This window comes from Perna viridis, chromosome 1, assembly GCF_037379345.1.
Source record: "Perna viridis isolate PV_CMFRI_1.1 ecotype Kerala chromosome 1, ASM3737934v1, whole genome shotgun sequence".
Taxonomy (NCBI): Eukaryota; Metazoa; Mollusca; class Bivalvia; order Mytilida; family Mytilidae; genus Perna; species Perna viridis.
In genome coordinates, this window is record NC_142445.1 from 70,039,604 (window position 1) to 70,048,052 (window position 8,449).

Sequence of the window (8,449 nt, forward strand, 5' to 3'; positions counted from 1 at the left end):
ATATAGTGTACTTTTACCAGCTAAATCTCAACCTGTATTTTATATTACAAGGAAAAAGGATTAAGGCTGGTTAAAATATTTTAAATGCAGCTATGTGCGTTTATAAAGATTATTTGTCAATTTACTAAATCTGTCATTTATCTTCTCTAAGATGGCCGTTGTATTCTGCTTTTATCTTTTTCGTTTCAGAATTCAGATCACTTATCTGTCAAATATATTGGACAATAGAAGGATAAGTTGATTTTCTATCTGACTGTAGGGAGTTTACAGAGTGAATGATGACAACCAATTATAAGCTCATTTTCTCTCTAAACAGTGCACGTGTGAAGTTCATAATACTGTAAGTGAGAATTTTATGAGCCGACTTTGTACATTGAAGTTTTACTGTTGTCAAGGTTTCCCTGTCTTTTTCCTTCAGTATTTGGTATCTTGCAGATAATGAAACCATTTTCTGAATGAATTTTACACGCCGCGATGCCCAATCTATTATCCCATTTTGTTTGCCAATCTTCAATGTGACAATTCCCCTATTAGTAAAGGAAGCCTTTTGACTAATCGTAAAATGAATAAACCTGCTTCATTCTCACCTGTGAAAAATACTGAATTTGAATTGTCCCAACATTAAATCTTTCAGGAGGTTTTTTGTGTCATGTTGTCCTGCTAATGACTGATTATCTGCTTCAATGAAGCAACAGTGAAGGTAAGTCTTTTAAAGAGGTCTCCAACTGACCAAGGAGTTCATGGGTCATCATAGTTATTACAGAAATACTTCTAATGTGACTTAGTTGTTTGGTTCATCACCTGTACAAGAACACTCCGGGCAAAAAAACAATCTAAAAGCCTTAACTATCATTCAAAAATGTGCAGCCAGTATTCCTCAGTACCTATTCAAGTATATGAAAACTTTGCATGCATAAAAGTAGCCATATATTGGAGGAGTTTCTTGTTAATGGCAAGTAGGCAATAAAAACTCACCCAAGTTTACAAGAACAGCTTGTAGACTACATGAATACAGGTGTATCAGAATAAAACAAAATTTTCAAAGTGGAGATACGGGTTAAGTCAAAACAACCAATCCAACAGCACACACATAAAAGGAGAAAAAAAACATATATAAGCATTAAAGCCTGATACACCTGTATTCATGTAGCCTACAAACTATTCTTGTAAACTTGGGTGAGTTTTTATTGCCTACTTGCCATGAATTCATGCACACACACAATGGAAGAAAAACATGTACAAGCATACAGCCCCATAAAGCCTTCGGATCAGACAGAAAACAAGCTCGCATTGGTCTCCGTGTTCCAGCTAATCAAACAAACTTGTTCAAACTATCAAAATACGATCCAAATAGAGTATACGAGATATGAATTCCTGACTAGAGACAGACACATAAAATACGAAGAGGTTAGCCGGTTGTAAAAAGTTATGTCTGGTCGTATCGGGTGGGCTTAAGAACTCAAAATGCTTGCGCTTCTCTTACACTCGGAACAAACTAATAGATAGGCAGCCGAGAATAGACATCAACATTCCATCGCTTGCGTGTTGTAGTAGGAGTAATTTGTAGTCTAAAAAAAGAAATTGGTTTGAATGCATAAGACATATAATTTTTGGCCAGTTAACTTTTTTGAATACAAAATAATCATTCGGACAAAGCACATTTTTTAGTGAAAGAAAATTAAATTTGCCGGCACAAAATGGAGGAGGTTCGTATTTGTGAATGTTAACATGGATCTGATGTGTACAGAATTGTAACTTTTTTTCCTGACATGCTATTAATAAAAATATATTGTTGCATTTGTTTACATGAATACAGGGGAAATACTAATAAGGAAAATGTTACCCTCAATATTAAAATTAATGTATGACTATGCAGAAACAAAAATTCAGACCAACTTTCCCGTTATAATGTTATCGTACGCACTCTTTTGTTTTAAAAAAAATAAACATATTTTAAAAGTACTAAATAAGTTATAACTCATTAGCAAAATATTCAGTGGATTTAGACCCTAATATAATTAAGCTTCCTAACCAAACATTCTGGCAGAACTTGGACGGTTAACCAGATAACATCTGATATACTTTGTACAATGTATACTGAAATATATATATGTAAATAGAACAGGGGAACACACATACTTGTACCTTTCATTGTATGTATAATTTTGTGCATTTGGTGTTTACCTATAATAAAATTGACACCTCTGGTTTTGACAAAAGTAATATATCAAAATTTAGAAGTTAAACGCGCAAAACAAAACTTCGGTAGGAGGAGTTCATTGGGCACTTTTAGTGAGACGGGAGAAGTCGCAGAATTATTGAAATAAGCCATAGTATTTAATATAAATATATACACATTTAAAACACTGAATTATTCCTAGCAAGGATAAACACATTTTTTTAATATAATAAGGAGTGTGAAGAAGTTTATTTTGTATCAGATTTATATTGATACCATTTTACGACTACTGATAAAGACAACTGTTTCATTGGTTACATAAATGAAAAATATATAAGTGAACGAATAAGCGAATAAATAGTTACTGATTTGCATATTTGTGTGAAAAATAAGAGTGTCGGAATCTCCTTTCAATACTAACTTTACAGATAATATATATATGTTCATTAGTGAAATCAAAATGACGGATTGAAATCAGCTTTAAATTTCTAATTAAACAAAGATATGCATCAAGCATAAAAATATTAGTATATTTAGGTACCCTATAAAATGATAAAAGAATATATACAAACAAAATTATAGATTAACCAGTTTTAAATTAATTTGTTTTGTTAACACAAAACAAACGGACATTCGTAATCTTCCAGTAAAACAAAACTCATTTTTTACAAAGTGAATTTATATTTAAGGGTCTTATTAATTTACTTCTAATTTGATTTTTTAAATTTGATTCGATTTGTATTTCTATCTTGTATAAAGTCATCATTATCCCTATATCGAATTTCGAACGTTCAGACGCTGTTTCAGGGCTGATTAAATATGTTGATTATCGATGTCCAGTTGTTCAAAGAAGATATCGGCACTGGATACATACTAATATGCAGATTTAAGTTTTAAAGCATTTGTCTAAGAAAACTCTGTAACTCTGTGACCTATTTTATTAACATGTTTTCACTTAAAATTGTCCCCATAGTATATGGGATATTAGACAAATGGGGAAATATAATATAAAAATAGTACCATAACTTTTACATAAAGGTGTCGTCGATCTCTTTTCCCTAAAATTGCGGAGATTCAAATTTTTAGGAAGTTATCATTTTCGGTCCCGTAAGATATTTTTGTGAGATTTTTGCCAAAACAAAAACAAAAAGCAAAACAAAAACAAAACAAAACAAAACAAAAACAAAAACAAACTTGAAAACAAAAACATTAATAGTAAGCCCTATGTTTTATTCGCTCTGTCATGGTGTTAGTTGGTCAATAGAAAAAGAAACCCATCCGCTCTGGTAACAAGTTTGGTTTCACATTTAGTTACCGGTATGATATTCTTTGAAACAATTCAGAAAGTGCTAAAATTACTATACAATGCATATGTTGGACCAAAAATCAATAATAGGTAATCGTGCAAATTTCACAAACGGTAGCGACCAATTTTGTTTACTGTCAATTAGCACAGTAATAGAAAAAAAATTTAAAAAAGATTTATATGTTGTTTTCTTTTTTTCAAAAAGACATGCTTCCATAACATTGGTTCCCTTGGTTACTCTTCCAATTTTCTAAAGGTCTCAAAGAATTGTATAATCTTGGAAATTTCATTTAAAAACAATACAAATTTTGGATCAGTGGATAAATGGCACAGCTGATTTCCCCAAAGTTGGGCATCTTCCCTAAATTCTCATTATGACCATGACCTTTTACACATTCAGACCTTGAAAATCAGTAGAATAGTATATATCTAGTCAATGACTAACGATGTGCTAAGTGTGGTGATGATGCTCACACTACAAAAAAATACTACATACAGAAGAATGAGTTCCTTCCTTTTCGACATTGACCATGGAAATATTGAAAGTTCAAGAAAGGACTAACTGTTATACACTAAGACTGTGACATTGACCTTTAAATAAAAAAATCACAATGTACTAAATTATTTTTTTTATTATTATAGTATTCACAAAGTTGTTGCAGAAGAGAAATTTACAGAACTAGGCCACAGAGATTTATTCCCACTATCAAATATACAGCCTGACTAACATATTCATGTTTATATACTGGTCGGGCTGCACATATGATAGTGGGGAAAAGCACCTGTTAGTATGTTTTTAGATTTTTAAATACAAAGTCTAGATGATTTTGAAATCCTTCTAAAGTGGTCAAAGAGTTCTTGGGGGCAGAAATTTGAAAGTTGCATAGTGACTTTGACCTACAACCTTTAAATCTTAATATAGTCCTGTCAATCTAGTAAAATTTTGCCATTATTTAAACAAATTGCAACAGAAGATATTTAAGGTTATGGCCAAAATAAGCTCAGAAAGAAGTCTAACTAAATGTACAGAAACTTCAAAATAAGCATTTCAAATGCCATTGGAAAGAGGAAATAAAACTGTCAAAATGGCTGAAATAACAATAAAATTTGATACAGAATCATAATTATACTTTACTAGTATTTATAAATAAAATGTGGCGATATTAGATTTTAGCATTGATTAGAAGATCATCAACACTTAGAAGGTGTATTTATGACGTTTACCAAACCACAACTTGGTTTAAAAAATGGTAAACCATGTGTCAATTTTTCGAGATACATGTAACGTAGTTCAAGAATTGCAATTTTGATGAATATGATAAAGTGAATATTATTTTTTTTTGTGGTTAAAAATTCTTCAAACAAAGTCAAAACAGTTGATCAAAAACTTGAAGAAATTAACAATAGAAATAAAATTAAAAAAAATAAAAATAAAACCCAAAATTCGAAATGATGGACGTGTCTGAAAAAAAATAAGCATTTCATGTAAGAGAGCAACCATTTGATTTTTATGGGGCTAGGATCAAATTTTGTATCCTGATTTTTTAAATTCGGAAATTTTAGGTCCTGTCTTTTTTCTCTTCTATGCAAAGCGCCGAAATTTTTGTTTGAATGCAACAATAGATCATGCCTTTTTCCTTTTTATTCATTTTCTGGCTTTTAATTTCTTGAAAATGTCTACTCTGCCTTTTTATTTCTAATTTGATCCTAGCCCTAGCCCAATGAAAATTGTAGTTTCCTCATTCAAAATTTCCCCAAAATTGCCTAACCTAATTCAAAATGTTACATATCATGTGCAGCAAAACAATGACAAACAAAATTGATCAAAAACCTATAGGTTATGTTACACGAACAAAATTGATTATATCGAAGTGATAATAGAAATTATCATTATCTGTTATATTGAATTAATTACTTATATATGCTAATTCAAATTAGGAAAAAAAGAAGATAAGCTTTCGTAAGATTTGATTGCAACAATTCGTTTTTTTGTTTTGTTTTGTGGAGTTCACAGCTTTTTTTGTTATTATATACAAGAAAAATTTCGTCAACTAGGTCCTAAAGAACAGAAATTCCACCTCGTTTTTTTATAAAGAAAATAATCAAATGATTCCAACGAATGTATAGATGGTGTAGTTGCTATGCCCGTGCGGTCTTAATATTCACCACAGAGCTATATGATTGAGGATTAGTAACTCCGCTAAGATCAGAGGACATATCAGTCACATATAAGACTATTTCGAAAAATATATTTTTTCATTGAGAAAAAAAATGTATTTCTCTGGTAATTAAGTGAATAAGCAACAACTTGAATATTATTTTTTTTTATTATTGAATCGATTTAATGCATGTATATATGATGGTACTGACAGCTCATGTAGTCCTCTTTTTTTTTGGAATTCACGACTAAAAACTTGATTGATGTGCACGACAATTGCCTAGATGACTTTCAAAATAATGGATAAGCTTTGTCCTCTTTTTATTTTTATAATTTTATGTATGCAGTTTATAATGCAGTAACATATCCATATAAATTTAAATTCTTAAATCTTGTTAGATTATTAAAAATGAGCACTTCATGAGCATGGTGGAAATCTTCAGGGCAGATCCAAGATTCTAGGTTAGAGCGTAAATAGAATTAAAGGCCAAGTGAATCCAGGCAACAACAAAAAATTGGGATAAAGAATTTGTGAAAATTGTGATTTAATGCACACATAAACTTCGTTTCTCCCGCGAGGGGGACGTACGCCGTACGCCAAGTCTCATCCTATGAATCCGCACTTGACCTTGTTCTGTAATCTCTAGAATATGACTTTTTGTGTGTCTGTTTGGTTGGTTGACCTTGTTCTGTAATCTCTAGAATATGACTTTTTGTGTGTCTGTTTGGTTGGTTGACCTTGTTCTGTAACCTCTAGAATATGACTTTTTGTGGTTCCATACCAGGTAATTAACAAAGGTAATATAATCTTTCAAATTAAGATACCCCCTTTTTTTCTAAAATAGTAAAAGCTGAGGTTTATCATAATCATCTTTACCATTATTATTTTTTCTTTGCATCGCGTGATCATGTTTCTTTTCTTTGAGATATTAAATCATTATTCAATGAAAATGTTTATATCTGTACAGATGCGGTTTCAGAGAGTTGAGTGGCGCGTTCGTCACCTAAAATAGGAAGAAAAAGTATATTTTTTGTACGATACATTTTCACAGAGCTAGAAATTAAGGAGTTTATATTGACACAGGTTCCTCCGCGTCAATTTTAGACATTCACATCATTTCAGTACCAAAAAAATATACACAACAAACGATACTATTTTTATCATAGATTTCCCTTTATTGTGCAGTAAAATACTAGCATCCCCTGCAGACTCATATTTACCATTCTGACTTCATGATGCGCCATCATTGTGTGAGACAGGCTTCTTTACGACTCACATGCTGTCTAAGAAGTTTTATTTCCGATACCCAGATCTTATTGAGACACATTCAGTTTCTGACGAAAACATTATAGACGATGAGTTTTCATAGTGCCATCAAATTTTGTTCTGTATTTTTGCTTTTTATTCTATCATATCAGTTTCACCTTGAACTTGACACGTCTTTCCCACAAAGTTCAAGACTTACATTTTGAAGTTCGTATTTTCTTTGTTGAATTGCATTACAATTGCGTTTAGTTCCTTTTATTATCGCGTATTTATTGTTCATATCATCTGTACTGTTTTGACTACTGATTTCACCAATGTTTGTATTGTAATATAATAAACAATCAAGTCCCATTATGACCGTGACCTTTTACATGTACATTTCAGGCCCTGAAAATCAGTAGAATAGTATATATATCTAGTCAAGGTCTAACAATGTACTATGTGTGGTGATGAGTTTTCATAGTGTCATCAAATTTTGTTCTATATTTTTTGCTTTATATTCTATCATATCAGTTTCACCTTGACCTTGACACGTCTTCCCCACAAAGTTCAAGACTTATATTTTGAAGTTCGTATTTTCTTTGTTGAAATGCATTACAATTGCGTTTAGTTCCTTTTATTATCGCGAATTTATTGTTCACATCATCTGTACTGTTTTGACTACTGATTTCACCAATCGTTGTATTGTAATATACCGAAAATAATCAACTGTAAAGGAAGCGGGAGGTTTAATAGTTCTGAAATTTTCTTATAACCCTACAACCAGGGGCGTAGCTAGGCCTGTTTTATTTGTACGCAAAATTACGGCGAGGGGTCTTGGGGGGGGGGTCGCTCAAGGCCCCCAGTGAGTCATTGCATAAAACTTTTATTTCATCTTTAAAATGTGTGTTTTTATTTTTGTTACTTTTTCCGAAAACAATTATTCCCATGCCGTATTAAAAGTGCTTGATTTGCACTGTCGCACAATAATACCACTTTTATAAGACTATATTAAAGGTCATTAGAGAGATCTAATAAGTCCGTCCGATTTTTTCCCTAACAACTCTGAGATTCGTTGTACATGAAATATCAGGGTAAAATGGGTGCACGTCACGAAATACTTTGAAAATGTATGTACACGGGAAAAAATCAATAAAAATCATAATATTTCTTAACGAGCCCAAGTGATAAAGGTTATAACAAATATCTGCGTAAATAGAATTAATAGCCGAACGAATCGAGGAATGAATTTTTTTGGCGAGAATTAGTGAAAAAACCGCAGTATCCGCCTCCTAAATGCTTGCTTTCACTTCAATTTAACTTTATTGTCTCATGTTTATAAAAATTACCATTTATTGTATTTAAAAATGGCAAGTTTGAAATCTTCCGCTAAAAATCATAGTTTATTGTCAGTTTCACCAAGGAACTATATTTAACTCCTTGGTTTCAATGATCTTTGTCTCGGAAAACCGCGGGAAGTGGTATTATTCTATAAATAAATCAGGAAAACACCTATGTCCCATCATCCAATTCAGGATTGACCTTCCGGTTGTCTTCTTG